At 42.7% G+C, this 18,589-nt stretch overlaps 1 pseudogene; it reads left to right on the top strand.

The window, feature by feature from the left end:
* Positions 1–14,391, top strand: part of LOC143298279 (cathepsin D-like) — a 31,563-nt pseudogene extending 17,172 nt beyond the window's left edge.
* The last annotated feature ends 4,198 nt before the right edge of the window (positions 14,392–18,589 follow it).

Here is an 18,589-nt window from a genome sequence, read left to right as displayed (position 1 = left end):
CTGATGAATATATTGATGAGCTGCAGAAGGCATGTTTCAAGTTCATTTGGAACAAAAAACAGGATCGAATAAGTAGAAAAACAGTAATTAAAAGTACAATATTAGGAGGATTAGGAATGTTTGACATCAAACAATTTATTAAAGGTCTTAAACTGAGCTGGATACGTAAATTAAAGTTTTCAAACCATAAATGGACAATAATAATAAAAGAAAGCAATCCAGTTATCAAAGATATTGATAGATATGGACCCTGTCTACCAACACCTAATGATAAGAATAAGTTCTGGATCCATGTTTTCCAAGCCTACAAAGAATTTTGTCAGAAGGTCCCACTATTAAGTAGTAAAGAAGTTTTAGCAGAACCAATCTTTCTGAACCAAAATATTAAAATTGGAAGTAAGATTTTATCATACAGAAATTGGATGGAAAAGGGGGTCTGGAATATTTCTCATCTAGTGCACGGGGACAGTAGTTTCCTTTCCTATGAAGATTTTAGTCAAAAGCATGGAAATATAACAAATTTCCTTACTTTAAATGGTTGCATAAGGTCAGTTAGAAATTATATAAAAAACCTAAACATTAAAATTGATAATAGCACTGCTTTGCAGATGAGAAAATCATTACAAATGATATATTCAGTGAAAAAAGGAACAAACGTTTATTATGATACTCTAGTTAAAAACAATACGACCCCTAAATGTTGTAAGAAATGGAACGATTTGTTGCAACTGAACATTAATTGGAAACAGACATTTCACAAAATACACAAAATAAGTGATGTTAACTTAAAATGGTTTCAAATAAGATTAGTTCATAGGATTATTGCAACAAACAAATCACTGAAACAGATGAATATCTCTCATAATGATAAATGTAGCTTCTGTGGATCACATCCAGAAACCATTGAACACCTTTTTTTGAGATGTGAGATTGTGCAGAGATTTTGGACTGCTTTCCAAACTGATATTAATAACAAATGCAATAATGTATACAATGCCCAATTATGTGAAGAATTAGTTTTATTTGGAAACTCACACACATTTGCTACAGATGACATTTTAGATTTTATTATTTTACTTCCCAAAAACTTTCTGTACAAATGCAAATTCAATAAACAACCACCACAACTCAATGCATTTAAAACACAGCTCAGATACAGATACTCGTACAAAATCGAAGAACATGCATCTTATATACTAATGAACCATCATGCTTTCCGTACAAAGTGGAACAGTTACCTTCCAATTATGGAAACTGTTACTTAATCATAATTTCACATGTTCCATAGTTACCATTCTATATAACAGTCCTTACTTTGTACTAACATGTCTTTATTTATTTCTCAATATGTATTATTTGTTTATTTTCTTTTAACTTTTATAGTTGCTGTTGTCTTTACAATGTGACCAATCACAAGTTTTCTTTTCCAATAATGCAGAAGTGGTATACTCATGATCATTATTATTATGACATTATAATGTCACCACTCGCTTTCGCCTTACCCTAGATACCATTACTGTAATAGTTGATACATTTGATGCTGTTGCTATGTCACAACTGGTCTAGGCTATTTACTATTAATGTCATCTTAAATCACCATGATTACTACAATCATTAAGATGTAAGCATTGATTGATTGAATGATTGGACAAATCTTCCTTTCTTCTTTTTTGTGTGTGTGTGTGTGTGTGTGTGTGTGTGTGTGTGTGTGTGTGTGTGTGTGTGTGTGTTTGTTTGTTTATTTGTTTGTTGTTGTTGTTATTGCTGTTGATGTTGTTGTTACAGATTTGTTTTGCCTTGCTATAGCCTGTTTTGTTTTATTTTGTCTTATCTATCTCTCTGTAGTGGAAGATGCTACTGTTCGTTGTATACTGTTTGGTTCATACTATTCTCTGTATTGTATACATGTTTTTGGAAAATTAAAAAAAAAGTTTAAAAAAAAAAAAAAAAAAGAGTTCTAAGGTGTTCTTCAGTGGAGTGGAATGAGCAGGCATGCAGTACGAATGAGCAAGAAAGGAATGATCTATGTGCAAGATAACAATGCCCTTGTTTCTATTACCAGTGATAGTTGAAATTAGTTTCATTTGGGATTTGGACGGGTTTGTTGTCAGTTTGAATTTTACTTCCTCTTCCCAGGGATCTTTCTTTTTTTTCTTTTTTCTTTTTTTCTTTTTTTTAAATAAGGTTATTTGCTTTGGGGCTTGTACAAGAAAATGTATAACTGTGACATATTTGCTTTGGTTATGTGGCTTTGTTGGACAAACATGTTGTACTGAATGAAGAAAAAGAGAAGAAAAGCAATAATTGGGATGCTTTATTAACATGTGAAAATGGTGTATTCAGCCAGTCAAAATATATATAGAAAAGAATTTATAGTAATAATAAAAACAATGATAATAATAATAACAATAATCTGTTTTTATATAGCGCTATAATTCAAGCGTAAACAAGCTGAAAGCGCTTTTTAAATCCAGTACCTATATTGAAACGAGAAGCATATAAACAGTAGTAGAAACATATAAACCAGAATCATTATGACGATAAAAACATAATGCACAAACCCACAAAATAACATACTCTCAATACTACAACTGTAACAGTCGAGGGGGGCCAGGTCAGATAGATATATCTGCTACTGGTAACTGGATCCCAGTACTACCTGGCACAGGGTCGAATTGCTGGCGACTAAACCAGCACCCCCACCAGTCCTCTCAGGAGGATGGTGAGGAGGGTGGCAAGACACCCTGGTGGAAATAAATGACCCATCAAAGGGCGCCAGTTCTAGAGAGCTACCTGCGGCCATCTAGCTAAGGGAGTAAACCCTGCCAAGCTTTGTCACTTTCCGGCAGCTCCTGCGGCCACGTTGGCACCAAAACGTAACAGCCTTGCTGTTCCTTTGGATCTGTCAGCGAGGTGGAGAGGGGGGACTAGCTGCATAGGCAACAGCCTGTCTTCCATATTACATTGCTCAGGCTTATATCCGTCCGTCCATCCGCAAACACCTTGCACCTACAACCTGGAGAGGACACTCCAGCTTTGCTACTAGCACTAGGGTGGGACAACACGTGAAGCAACAGTTACCGGTTATAAATTAGCGCTCAATTGGCGTAGAACCGACGCCAGGGGTTGCTTTTGACGGTGGGAGGGATCTTCGCGTCCCACTGGACAGCTACCGCCCGCCCAAGCTGGGCAGCCCCCAGCCAATTAGGTGCTGTCCCGCCACGACCTGCCTTCTTCTATGGGTGTATGAAGATTTGGAGAATATCCGACAAGCAGGTTGTTAATTTCCGCACCAGGCAAAATGAAAACTTCAAGAAACGGATCAACAATGAATCTGGCCTGTTGGAATGTCTGGACAATGATGCCTGGGCTGTCCCAAGATCTGCAAGACATCAGTGACGCCAGAAAGACGGCCGTGATAAACAGCGAGCTAAAGAGACTAAATGTGGACATTGCCACCCTGCAGGAAACACAGCTGGCTGACTCAGGAAAACTAAAGGAGAGGGACTACACCTTCTGGCAAGGAAAGAGCTCTGATGCCCCAAGAGAGTACGGAGTAGGCTTTGCAGTCAGGAACAGCCTGCTGAACATGATCGAACCAGGCAGTGGCGGTTCAGAACGACTCCTGACTCTCTGCCTCAGCCCCTCCGTAGGCTATGTCACTCTAGTCAGCGCATGTGCCCCAACTCTGTCCGCCTCTCCAGACGCCAAGGATGAGTTCTACGAAAATCTCGCATCAACCATAAGGAACATCCCCAGGACAGAACAACTTGTTCTCCTGGGCGACTTCAATGCCAGAGTGGGTGCAGACAACGATTCGTGGCCCTCCTGTCTCGGTTCCTTTGGAGTGGGAAAAATGAGAACGGGCAGTGACTACTTGAGTTTTGCGCCTGCCATGAACTGTGCATCGCCAACTCCTTCTTCAGGACGAAGCCCCAACACAAAGTCTCCTGGAGGCACCCGCGCTCAGAACATTGGCACCAACTGGATCTGATCCTAGTAAGACGAGTTGCCATCAAAAACCTTCTCCACACTCGCTCTCACCACAGCGCAGACTGCAACACGGACCACTCTCTGGTATGCTGCAAGATCAGACTGCAACCAAAGAAGTTCCACTGCTCAAAGAAACAAGGGAACTCTCGCATTGACGTCAGCAAGATGTCTCAGCCAGACCTTGTAGAACAGTTCGCAGAGGCCTTTGAGAGAGAATTCAATGCATTGCAGCCCAGAGACTCTGCCACAGAAAGATGGGAAACGCTACGAGACACCATGCACTGCATTGCTATAGCCACCTTTGGGAAGAAAACCGCGAAGTCCCACGACTGGTTTGAGGTCAAATCATCAGAGATGACTCCCATTATTGAGGCCAAGCGCGCTGCACTCACCGAGTACAAAAGGTCACCCAGTGAGAAGAACCTGCAAAACCTCAGGGCCGCCAGGAGTAAGGTTCAGCTTAACGCCAGGCGATATGCAAATGAGTACTAGACAGAGCTCAGCAAAGAGATACAGAATGCTGCTTAAAGAGGCAACATCCGAGGGATGTATGATGGCATCAAGAAGGCACTGGGACCAACACAGAGCAAGACTGCCCCCATCAAATCCTCTACTGGGGATGTAATCAACGATCCTAGCCAGCAGATGGAGAGATGGGCGGAACACTACTCCGATCTCTACTCCACAGAAAACATGGTGTCCAACTCAGCCCTCTATGCCATCAAGTGCATGCTGGTCATGGAAGAACTTGACACAGAGCCAACTGAGGACGAACTCAGCAAGGTCATTAACAGCCTGCAAGGCACCTGGCAGTGACGGAATTCCCCCAGACCTCATTAAACACTGCAAGACTACTCTTCCGCATCCTCTGCACACAGTCCTCTGTCAGTGCTGGAATGAGAGAGCTGTACCGCAGGACATGAGGGACGCCAAGATCATCACCCTGTACAAAAACAAGGGTGAAAGGAGCGACTGCAACAACTACAGAGGCATCTCGCTTCTCAGCATTGGAGGCAAAGTCTACACTCGGGTCCAATTCGCCTGCAGAAAATGGCCGAACGCGTTTACCCGGAATCACAGTGCGGTTTCCGAGCAGAGAGATCCACTGTAGACATGATCTTCTCCCTTCGCCAAATCCAGGAGAAGTGCAGGGAGCAGAGGATGCCCCTGTATGTCGCATTCATTGTCCTCACCAAGGCCTTTGACCTAGTCAGCAGAAACGGCCTTTTCAGGACTCTTTGAAAGATCGGCTGCCCCCCCAATCTGCACAGCTTGATTGAGTCCTTCCACTCCAACATGAAAGGGACAGTGCAGTTTAATGGTAACCTCTCCAAGCTCTTCGACGTACGCAGCGGTGTCAAACAAGGCTGCGTCCTTGCCCCACCCTATTTGGAATCTTCTTTGCTCTTCTCTTGAGGCATGCGTTCAGCACAGCGCAAGAAGGGATCTACCTGCGGACCAGATCAGATGGCAGGCTCTTCAATCTCGCCTGTCTCAGAGCAAGGACAAAAGTCCGCGGAGCCCTCATCAAGGACATGCTCTTTGCTGACGATGCCGCAGTTGTGACCCACACCCAGCGGGACTTGCGGTCACTAATGGACAGCTTCTCCAAGGCCTGCAAAGATTTCGGTCTATCAGTCTCAAGAAGACAAACGTCTTAGGCCAAGACACGCCATCTCCACCCGCCATCACCATTGCTGACTACGAGCTTGAAACCATCCATCAATTCACTTACCTTGGGTCCACCATCACTGACAACCTCTCCCTTGACACCGAGATCGACAGGAGGATCGGGAAGGCAGCCAAAACGCTAGCCCGCCTCACACAGAGTGTGGACAAATCCCAAGCTGACCACGAAGACAAAGATGGCTGTATACAACACCTGCGTCCTCAGCACCTTGCTGTATGGCAGTGAAGCGTGGACCACATATGCTCGTCAGGAGAAAAGGCTCAATACCTTCCACCTGAGAAGCCTACGGCGCATACTCGGCATCTCCTGGCAAGACAAGGTGACAAACACTGAAGTCCCGACTCACGCTGGCCTCCCAACCATGTATACCATGCTGAGACAGCGTCGGCTGCGCTGGCTGGGCCACGTTCGCTGCATGGAAGATGGTCGCATCCCAAAAGACATCCTTTATGGAGATGACATGAAGGTGCTTGCAGACAGCCCAATTAAACAGTAGGTCGGATATACTCTATCCGTGGTCAGCCATGACCAAAGGAGGCCCACTACTACTAACATTCCATCACACACACACACACACACACACACACACACACACACACACACACACACACACACACACACAAGAACATGATTAAACGACTGAGATAATAGCAATGTTCACTTACAAATTATACATGTAAAAAAAAAGAGCATGATTATAATTTGCATGATATAGATTGTAAACATTCTGAAATAAAGTTTTGGACAGAAAAGGTGAAAGGGGTAAAAACCGGTAGTCATTCTCCCTTGCGAACCACACCAACACCATCCATCTAACCACCCCCATTCTCTCTAATCACCCATTACACACAATGACATTGCCATGAGCCTGAGACAACAGCACTATTTGAGTTGTGACAAGTATTTTTAAAGAAATAGGTTTTAAGATTTGCATTAAATGTAGATAGATGAGAATTCCAAGTTGTTTGGCTGAAAGCGGCAAACGACCTCTTCCCACAGGGGTTAAGGAAGTATCGGGGAACAGTTAGCTGGGAGGAGAAAGATATGAGGGTGTGGTATGACAATTCAGGCACTGAAAACATAGACAGGTAACTTTATATTCAGTTCTGGCTTGAACAGGCAACCAGTGAAGTGTCCGCAGGAAAGCAGTGGCACACTCTCTGCTCGACTTTTTAGGGACAAGTCGAGTCGCACTAGTCTGTATTTTCTGGAGTTTGTAAAGTTCGTCATTGGGAAGGCCAGCTAAGAGAGAACGGCAATTATCTTGGTGGGATGAAATGAAGACTGCAGCACGTTTGTTGGCAGCATCAACAGACAGGAAGGGGCAGATTTGACTAAACTTACGAAGCTGAAAGTAAAGAACTTTACACAGGTGGTTCACATGAGTTTCCATCGTGAGGGATGAATACAGGTAAAAACAAATATTGCGGACAGAACTAGAGAAAGAAATTTCTATGTCAGAACAAAGTATACGTTCACGCGTACACACGTGTGTGTGTGTGTGTGTGTGTGTGTGTGTGTGTGTGTGTGTTTCACAGCTGGGGAGAATGAAGGTGAGGGAATAGATAGAGAGGAGAAAGAGACAGACAGACAGACAGACAGACAGACAGAAACCGAAAGAGGGTCAGTACATGTGTCTCGCCCTCACCACACACCCACCATCAGCCATGCCATGCCACCCATTGGGTCAACAGCAGCAGAACAAACCGTTCCCCAGGTCCCCATAACACATCACAGCCTTCACTACCCACCGTACCAAAATGCCAAGCCACAAAGCGAGGTATTGGCGGGGTACAGCAGGCAGGCAGGTCTCAAATCACAAGGGGATACAATAGCTTTGCACGGGAACCATGTCGACGCCAGCCCTCGGTGAAAGCAGGAAAGGGGAGGGAAGCTGAGGTTGCTGGCGGTAAAGGAACCCTTTTCAGGGCCCATAATCGTTTCGCCGAAAATCTCACGAGATTTGGTTAGGCGTGAGATATCCTAGTTGAACCGCTTTGTTGCCAAAGGTCAGGGAAGTTGAAGTGGTAAATGCTTGCGGTAGGGGAGGAGAGGTGTAGGATGGGTAGAAATAAGTACCAATGGCCTGTCTTGTGCACTTTCTGGGCTTTGCTTATACACTTTGCCCCCCGCACCCATCTATGTGTGTGTGTGTGTGTGTGTGTGTGTGTGTGTGCTGTTTATGAACTGATCATTACTTTCATCTTTTAGTCCGTATGTAGCCTAATATTCTTAGATGGACATGACCCCCCTCTCTTTCTCTGTCTCTCTCTCTCTCTCGTCTTGTGCATGATTTTGCAAAATAGCGAAATATATATTTGTTACGATTGCTCAAAACAGAATCTTCACAATGAGACAACCTGGGGGACATCGCCATAGTGCTACATGCCGTTATCACTACGTTCAGTAGCACTACGTGTCAAAAGTGCTACTGTTTTATGTATTAGTGTCTCAGTTGCGCTACGCGTCAACAGCGCTGCGTGTCGATAGCACTTTTTTTCCAACCCAATGTTCATTATGTTCAATGTTCATTATGTTCATTATCGCTACGTATCAACAGCGTTATATGTCGATTTCACTATATATATATATATATATATATATATATGTGTGTGTGTGTGTGTGTGTGTGTGTGTGTGTGTGTGTGTGAGTGACAGACAGACAGACAGACAGACAGACAGAGAAGGAAGAAAACTGTCTTGTGTGGGTTACACAGTACCCCCCTCCCCTTGGAAAAAGGATCTGGACAGTGTAATAAGATCACAGATACAGCTCACAAAGAGAAGACGAGACAAATATAATACACACACACACACACACACACACACACACACACACACACACACACACACACACACAGTCATTGGTCTGAGACATGAACGAATACTGGGATTTGAAAACAAAAAAAAGGTCTTTCAAGCAAGTAAAGCTTTAACAGGCCCGTGTGCTTCAATGCTGTCTTCTGATTTCCATGCATCTGAAGGTCGTCTGGTCAGAAAAAAAAACCCCAAGGATTTCCATTTTCAGTTATCAAAACGACAACAACAACAAAACAAAACAAACAAAAAAACCACAAAAAAACACCACTACTAAAACAAATGGATGGACTTAAACTCACCAATATTTGCAGAAACAGAACATCTCAAAACGCAATACATATATATTAAAGGCTTCTGTTTGAAGTCAACATGGAATGATTGGCAATATCAGGATGTGTGTGCTGTTGTTTTTCTCAGCTTCTTCTACAGAGAGATTTTCCAAATTCAGTAGACAACAAAGATTTAAAGCTGAAGGAGGAGAGAGAGAACATCAACTCATGGCACAATCAAGTTGCCACCAAACATGCCGTAGTGTATTCAGTGAGTGTAAGATGAACTGTGTTGTACTCACCACCACCACACAAAACAATCATGCACACACTGAAACGTAAATTTCTATGGTACACAATGAACAAGAAGAAGTTGGTATTCCCAATAGAACAACAACAACAGAAAACATCACACACCCATCAGACCAGTTCATTACTCTCATCCATGAACCTCACACAGTTCACTCTCATCACAGTCTACAGCATTTCATGCCAACAGGCACTGGCTTCCTGCATACAGGTGATGGGTACCCTGTAATGCTGTCTGTTTGTGTGTACATAAGTGTGTCACTGCGAAAGCCTCAAAATTCAAAACACGGGTCAGCCGACGTTTCTGGCACAAAAGCCGCGTCGGTCATGTGTATGGGGAAAGTGTAAAGAAAATGTTGTCATCTGCCTAAAAAGTCAAGATAAAGCTTTTTGTTGTCGCCACTGTTCTAGTGTTTTCGGTGTGCTGCCACGGACTGCATAGAGTGAAGCTGTATCCCATGAAGACGACGAGGTAGACACTGGCAGAGCATGGCAACAGCATTCAGTCCCTGAGGTACAAAACGGACTGCATAGAGTGAAGCTGTATCCCATGAAGACGACGAGGTAGGCACTGGCAGAGCATGGCAACAGCATTCAGTCCCTGAGGTACAAAACGGACTGCATAGAGTGAAGCTGTATCCCATGAAGACGACGAGGTAGACACTGGCAGAGCATGGCAACAGCATTCAGTCCCTGAGGTACAAAACGGACTGACTGTCTTCAGTGGGGCCGGGCCCGTGCCAGAGCATCTGACCAACAACATGGCTGCCCAGTGCTATGGAGGGATTGGTCTAGACACGCTTGTACAGAGCTTCAAGGTGGTGGTTGACACCGGTTCCTCCAACCTGTGGGTTCCATCCAAGAAATGCGCTCTCGGACATCTCCTGTCTTCTGCGTAACAAGTACGACAGTACCAAGTCCAGTACGTACAGAGCCAGTGGCACTTCCTTTGCGATTCGGTACGGCATTGGCAGTCTGACAGGATTTCTCAGCCAGGACATATTGACGATCGGCAGCTTGGTGATGTCGGTCAAATATGTATCGACATATAAGTCGGAAGATTATGTAAGCTATTCATCAAACGATATATTTCAAATCAGACAATACTTGTGTTCCAGTGTTGCCATCTCAATACTGTCAGTGAGTCTTTTACGAAACGCACGAATAAAGGCTATTGTGTCTTCAACTCATTAACTGAACCACAAAAACCAATTCCTTGGAGTCAACCGCTCTTTGAAAATCAATGAGAGCAACGAACAATTTGCGATTTGAACAAAAGTGTTTTGTATGAAAGCCATCAACGTAAATATGTGGTCTATTGCAGAGTAATATCGTTTAAACCCAGACTGAAATTCTCCTGCAATGATATTTTCTGTAGTCTCATATTCATAGTTGCATAATATGATTTACTATACACATCAATAATGTGTGTCCATGGTAAATTTATCGTCGTCATTTTCTCTGGAAATACTTTGTCTGCCGATACCAAATTCGGATTAAATGCAGTGGGGGAAATATTCACAGTCATACCAATAATAGGCTGTAAGTCTTCCGGATTAAGCTGTACTTCTGGATCATGAACGGTTTATTTCGTTGAGGATCCGGATCCCAAAAAATCATAAATTAATGTTTGGCTTGAAGACGGCAAGACCTTGTTTTTCTTGTTCGCAATTCATTCAAAAAAATTAAGGACAGAACACATATAGTGACACTAACTACACCATCAACTTGATTACTGCGCAGTGGATACTGAATTAACTAGAATGAACATGAAAGGAAAATTGAATGGACTGGTTTGTAGTTTCTGTAAACCCCTACAGATCTGGAGAAAATGGCTACATTTTGCTGTGTGCCTGAGGTGATGGCAACGTCTCCTTTACCGTGGACTTTAAAGAATTTCTTAAATAATCGAGATATCCCAAAACAAAATTATCTAAGCGAATACCGTGATCGATTTATTCTGCTAAAAAAGCATAAGTTTTTATATTACTTTTTTAACACGAAAGGTAGGTGCGCTTTAGCGCTGTCAGTAAGTCTGTTTACTGCTTGGTTCGAAACTGCTTATATACCCCGCCCCCCAACCTTTTTTCCCCTCCCACCGCCGAAGCTTTGTAATATTAAATACGGATCACAGTTTAGTGAATTTATTTTAGTTCATTTTATTGATTTAGATTTTTATATTTCTATTCTTATTTATTCATTTTTATATTTCATTTCTTTTTTAGGGAGGTGGGGGGCGGGGGGGGGGGGGGGGGAGGGGGGTGTTCACAAGTGAGTCTTGAAGGCCTTGTGTCTCTTGTTTTCTTTTCAAACCAGCCTGAACGGTTTTCAGCGGATTTATCTTCATATCGTAATAAATAGACGAAATCATAGTGAACAGGATAGCTAAACAGCTCCCTTTCCTCTTTCCACGACACAGTCATTCTGTTTGTAGCTTTGTCGTAACCGGAGCACAGTGAGTAAAAAAAAAAAAAAAAAAAAAAAAAGTTCCCATAACTGTGGTAATGATTTCTGGATCTTAATTGTATCTGCCCGACTTTCTGCGTGCTTCTAAAGACAAAAGGGAGTTCAGATTTCAGCATGTATGCATACTTTTCGGTCTGATATACTCGCATGATATCCACCCGTCATAAAAAAAAAAAAAAACCTCTGAGGGATTCAAATTCCAAACCATCAGTTAAAAATTCCAGTGTTCTAACCACTCGGCAGTTAGGCCCACCAATGAGAATTGAAAAGTATGGTCCAGGCACCAGTTTAGATTATGTTAAGTATTGTCAGACATTTAGTTCGTTCCTTGCATATGGACCCGTTTTGCCTTTGTGTGTGTTTTAAAATTTGGACCAGTGCGACGTGTCGCAATGTCACAGCGGCATGTAGGTCTGTACAATGAGCTGACACGTTTTCACAGTTGATATACATATTGTGCCCATGTTTTTCACAGAAAATATTGATATTTGAAATGGCTTGACCATAATGTTTCACTAACGAGTTAAAAGCTTTCCACCAATTACTTCCATAAGAATAAGTCTGGTAATCAGCATTGCAGAACTTAGTTATAAAGAATCAAATAAATCGTTATTTGTTTATCTATTTAGCTTTTCAGTTCTGATGGACCATGGGAACAGACATAAACAAAAATCACTCTCACCAAGGCAGGCCCATGTCTCGGCTTTGCATGCTATAACACGACGTAAACCACGCACTGTGTTGCTTCCCTTTGAGGGCATGAACTCACGCGAGGTCAGAGGCAAGGGAAAGCAGCCCGTCAGAAAAGCAGACGAGCTTCAAAGGCCGAGCACCACGCACTTCGCAACACCTTTCCGCCGCGATTAATTCCTGTGTGTGAAGTTACATTGGCTGTCGGGGGAGCATAACAAATTAGCGGTGCGATGTGACTCCTTCCCACAGCCCATCAAGGGAGAATCTGCGGGTGCATTGCCGGCGTCTGTCGCCACCCCAGTCTCCTTTTTCATGAACCGCATGTGGGGAGGGTGGAGGGGTGGGGTTAGGGAGGGTTCAGTCGTCAAGGGAGTACACTGCAATTGAGGCTGAAAGCGGAGGAGGAGACAACGGTGAACGGAATGCCCGTGCGTGAATGAGTTCACCGTTTTGGAGTGGTATTATATCGGCCAGCGCAACACAATGCCAAAAGGCATTGAACTCATTCCACATTGGAAGAACAGAAAACAACAGCAACAACAACAAAAAACCCAACCAAACATTTTTTCGGATGATTTGATCAAGGAGGCTATGTCTTTACTCTGGTTTGTCTTTCAGCAGGGTCACCGAAAATGCTGCAGGCGGGTTTTCTTGAAATTCTCCGGAAGTGTCGGCTATGAGTCATGAACCAGTCAATTAGGTTTTGGTGATCCGGATCAGTATCCAAATCCAGGGAATTCTTATAAAGGTTTCTTTGCCCTCGGGAGATTGGGTAAATAATCGACAGTATGATATCTCGAAAAAAGATGACTATTCATGCAACTTTGTACCAAGAAAGGGGGAGTGGGGGAGGGGTTACAAACTAGATAACTTGATTGTCTGCGATGCTGTTGTCAACTTTCAAAATTCTGTCAGAAATCCATATTACAGAGTCCATATTTTGATTAACCTCCGTCAGTGCATGACCATGTTAGTAATTCTTGCAAAAATGCAAACTTTCAGCTGAGAACATTCTGTACCATTCCACCATATCTGACCGTTGAAGCAACCTCTCAGCTTGTCTGTTCCATGATTTTCAGTCGCATTGACTACAGCTATTCACTACTCGCTGGTTTGCCCTCTGATCTGATATCACGCATTCAGATGATCCTGAACAATGCTGCCAGAGTCGTTATCAAACAGTCAACAACAACAAAAAATGTAATGTTACCCCTCTCTTGCATCAACTTCATTGGCTGCCCATCCAGTACGGAATTCAGTAAAAAAAAAAAAAAAAAAAAAAAAAAAAAGGCTTATTGGCTTATCGCCAATTTAAAGGTTCCCTCCCATCTTACTTATCTTCTGTCCTTCATATTTACACTCCATCCCGTACTCTCAGGTCTTCTGGAGAAAAGCTTCTTCGAGTACACAGAGTCTTTTCAAAGACATTTGGTCAAAGGGCTTTTTAATATCACGCACCTTCTGTTCAGAATTCTCTTCCTCTGGATCTCCGGCACTCACCAACTCTGTCCTCTTTTAAAAGAAAACTGAAAACCCACCTGTTCAAAATGACCTTTGGATGTGACGAAGCATAGTTCTTTGTCTCCTCCCACCCTCTGCACTCCCCCTGTATTCCCCACCATTGGAGTGTTCCTGTGGTATGTGTGCTTGTGGGTCGGCGTTTGCTCTGTGTGTGTGTGTGTGTGTGTGTGTGTGTGTGTGTGTGTGTGTGTGTGTATTTTGTGCCTTTCTTCTGCGATTATTCTTATTCAATTTATAGTAGGGTAATTCCGGGCAAGAAGCCCTGTCGGGGTCAAACGCCCACTCCCAAAATATGGGAGATATGTTGATAGCCGGGAAAACACACCCCAACACGGAGGTCACTCAGAAGTCAGCTGTGTTTTCCGCATGCATTTCATTGTTTTCACCTTGTTTTTGTAAAACTCATGCAGATAAATTTTCGATGCCAGTGTCTGTTCTTCATTCAAAGCAAAATTCGATAATGTTGTTCTGTAAAAGGAATGTGTCAGCCGTTGAATAGTAGCGTTGAAACCGATGTATCTCCTTCGCTTTTTCCTGGAAATTCTTTCATCTTTGTGTTTTCAGACTGGGGCAAAACGCCTACAAGGTGTTTGGGCAAGACGCCTACCAGTGGGCCTTTTGCCCACTGTGATTTGGAAAATATAATGAAGTCTTTCTTTGTGCTTCTCTCTGACTTCAAGTGTTTTTCTTGATAGTTTAAAGCAGCACTGCTGTACATGTGCATTCATGCATGCTAAATGTAAAAAAAGAAATATTCAGGATTTTACAGGCCCATTTGAACAAAGGGTAGATGATAGCAACAACAGGGTATTCAATGTTTTTAATATTCAACTACGCACTATACATATGTACTTTTTTTTTATTGCTAGAGGTAACCTTGCAGTTATGCAGTTACGATCTTTCAGCATTCCGTTATATAAATTTCTAATTCAATAATTCTACCATCCGATGAGTGAAGGGAATCTGTGATAACAGAGAAGAACATACATTTTTTATTCAAGAGTGTGTATCTTGGGCGGACAAAGAAGGCATTCGTCTTTCATTTCACATCTGCCACACTGGACAAAGAATGGGTTCACCATTAGTTCCCCAACGCGAGCTATGCTGTTCAAAGGTAGTTTACTGCACCGTAAAGGCAAAGTGAATTCATGCACGTGTGCGTGTGTGAGAGAGAGAAGAGGGTGGAGGTTTACATGCAGGTACATCGTCTTCATAACAATTAACAAATGGCTGCCCATTCCCATAACCACATGTGGCATTAGGGCCTTCGTTGTGTTCCAGTCAGCAGATCAAGACCATTCTTCCTCTGCCAAACCTGCCTGTATCATTGCCTCTATAAAACCCTCTTGGCCGAAAGAGTGAGGATGTAACTTGGGCAAGACACTCTCCACTATAATCAAATTCTAGCCCAAATAGTCGGAACAGCAGTTGCCTCCTCTGCTGTTCTGATGGTCATACTAGTCGGACACGACTATCACACACACACACACACACACACACACACACACACACACACACACACACATATATATATATATATATATATATATATATATATATATATATATATGGCTCGAGGTAAGGCCCGTCTTCTTGGTGCTTGCCTGGAGGTGTCTTCTTCAAGTGTTTCTCGGTCAGCATATCTTTTTCTTCCTTTGGTAGTTCCATGTCAGGGCCTGTCTGGTGAACCTTTACGATGATTTTAGTCATAGCATTTGTCTCATCCATTCTCAGTTTCTTCTTCCAATTCCTTTCAGCTGACAATAGTGTCTTCTTCCATTGGTCGATCTTGCTGATCTTGTGTTGCCAGTGGATCTGGAGGGTTCTTCTGAGACAGCTGTTGAGGAATAACGGCACGTTGTTAAATGTAGTCTTTTTTTTTTTTTATCCTCCATTACATAGTGCCACATAATAGCACATACTTCACACTTGGACTAGAAACCGAATTTTTAGTTTATTTGTATAGCACTCTGGAGCTCCAGATGTTCATGAGCTGTATGAAGGCTGCTCTGGCCTTGACAATGCTTGCTTTGAAATCTGCATCTGTGCCGTCCTGCTTGGCGACGGTGCTTTCAAGATAAGTGAATGATTCCACCCCTTCCAGTATCTTACGTTCGAGTATGACCAGCACCAGTTGCATTTGTTCTCATGATCTTCGTCTTGTCCCTGTGGATGTTGAGGCCTACTTGAGGTGATGTGGTGTCCGCTACTCCTGTTTGTTATTGGACAGCAGGAAAGATCATTTGCAAAGTCCAGGTCATCCATCTGGTTCCATAGTGTCCTTTATTTCTTCTCTGTTCTGTTAATGTTTTCAGAATACAATCGATGACAAGTAGGAATAAAAATATAAACAGGCAGTTTTGCCTGACACTGGTCTTGACCTGAAGCTGTCTGGTGAATGAATGTAGATGACACTGCAACTCATTCAGCAAAGAAGAAATAAATCTCACGTAAGCAGCAGAGCAGCGTAGTTGCGACAAGGAAGAAATCTGGAAGAACCGCAACCGCCAAAAGAAAACTGGAAAAGGTGAACGGGAAAATAGAGGACTGGTCCTGTTTATAATGTCGTCAGCAGAGGAGGTAACAGACTATCAGAGCTAGAACTTTATTATAGTGGAGTGTGTCTTGCCCAAGTTACATCCCCACTCTCTCGGCCAAGAGGGTTTTAGGACAGTCGGCGTTTGGATGGTTCCCAAAGGCCAGCTAGCCCCCAAGGCTGCAGCACAAACAGCCAGTGCAATTTTGCTTCCTAGTTTGAGAGTCATAGTCCATCACAAAAGACAAAAACTGTAAGGGGTTTTCCATTGGAGAAACCATTGATAATACAGCGCTAACTTTGCTGTTGGTCCAACTGTAACTTATGTCAATCTGTGATATAAGCTATACAATCGCACAATTCTGCGTGAGGTGTGCGTGCAGCAAATTATGTGCCTCCAATGGGCGCATGAAGAACGCAACCCTAGATTTGTCCAGTTTGTCTGCCCTAACTGCGATTCTATTGACATTGATTGATTTGCAAACCTGGATTCTCAAGCTTGCACACAGAGAGACAGATAGACAGAGAGGGAGGGGAGGTTTGCAAGCAGTTTTGTTGATCATTTTATTGTAGAATTTGCTTTTGACGTGATTATGATATAATTATCTAGACAAAGAGCGTGCTTATGTGATTACTGGAGGTGGAGTGATAATCTGAAAGAATGAAGGCTGTGTGACAGTCATGAGAGAGAAAGAGAGAGAGAGAGAGAGTAATGAATAAAGCTATAAGCATTTCCAATTTACTGAAGCAGGCCAGTTACAATCTAAATGCAACATGAATTATATCCTTTTGCCCTCACGCGAGGGCGTTTTGCCCCACGTATGCGACAAGAAGACAAAACAAATTTTTTAGTTGATCACCTCTTACGTATAACTGTGTTTCATTTTTCGATTACTTGGGATATGTTGTCGTGTGGTTGGGCCTCTATCGTTTTCACTTGGTTACGAAGTGTTGTGGCTTCAACGAGAAGAGAAATCGGACTTCTCGCTTAAGGGGGACCTCTTGCTCCGAATTATTATATTGTTTTTTTCCACTTCTACGTCTTACGTGCTCTTATAATGCACTATTGTATATGTACTATTTCTTGCGAAGCGCTTGGAGCCCATCTATGGGGAGCCTGCGCCATATCCGCCATATGAATACAGTATATCAACACTGTTATTATTAACTGTTCGTCGCTGTTGAGCGTGTGGAGCAGTCTGCAGAGAGCCCTGTGTTTTACACTGGAGGCTGCGTGCCGAACATGAACACGATTGACATATCATCAAAACAGTTTGTCACAGAGTCCCATGAGACATGATCTGTGAAGCCACCTGTGCTCATAAAAATTATGCTGTGCAAACAGAAACATCCTTCCTCTTGGCTCGTCTCTCGTCTGTGACGCCTCTTAACTGCATGAGACTGGCGCCAAGTCAGATGCTGGTGCACAAGTAGTTCACAGATCAGTCTCACTTCCACCCTCGCCCCCACTCTCCTTGCATTCAGATGGTGTGATTCACATTGGATAAAGGAGAATCAAGTCCCGTCCCACACACACGCCGCCCCCACTCCCTCACCCCCCCCAAAAAAAAAAAACAACAACAACAACAACAACAACAAAAAACAAAAACAAAAACAAAACAAAACAAAACAAAACAAAAAAACAAAACAAAAACAACAACAACAACAACAACAAAAAAACAAAAAACAAACAAAGAACAACAAATTTGAAAAGAAGCGAACTGTTTTCTCTTTGCACAGTTCTAAAAATAACTTCGTGTCTCTAAAAGCTAAACAATGTTTCTGGTGTCCAGCTTGCATTCTCAGACACAAACTATAGTTCACTCTCGTTATTTAGAACATCTAGGCTCAGAACGGAACCCATCGAAGTTTACCGAACCCTCCTCAGGCTCACCGCGTGACAGCTTGAAGCGACTACCCTGCGCACACGACAGCCATGATAGCCCCAATACTTCAGTGAGCGAGAAAGCGAAATAATGGTATAAAATGGTAGAGGAAATGGCGTCAAGAAAGAGCAAACATGGACCAGCATATGAATCTAGATATAGGATTACAAATACATTCTGGTCCCACTTCAAGCAAACAAAATACTCTTTTATACTTTGAAACCTAGAAACTCAAAAGAAATAATTTCCAAACCTGTATTCTACAATGAAAACAGAAAAAATTGGCAATACAATTATTAGGAATGACAAATTGATTGGAAAAGGAAAATACGCCATTAAAAATGTCCTTAAAAGTAATGGAGATTTTATGAAATACGATGATTTTTTTTTTTCTGACATTGATTGTC

Source organism: Babylonia areolata, chromosome 23 (assembly GCF_041734735.1).
Source record: "Babylonia areolata isolate BAREFJ2019XMU chromosome 23, ASM4173473v1, whole genome shotgun sequence".
Taxonomy (NCBI): Eukaryota; Metazoa; Mollusca; class Gastropoda; order Neogastropoda; family Buccinidae; genus Babylonia; species Babylonia areolata.
This window is presented reverse-complemented; position numbering and strand designations above follow the sequence as displayed.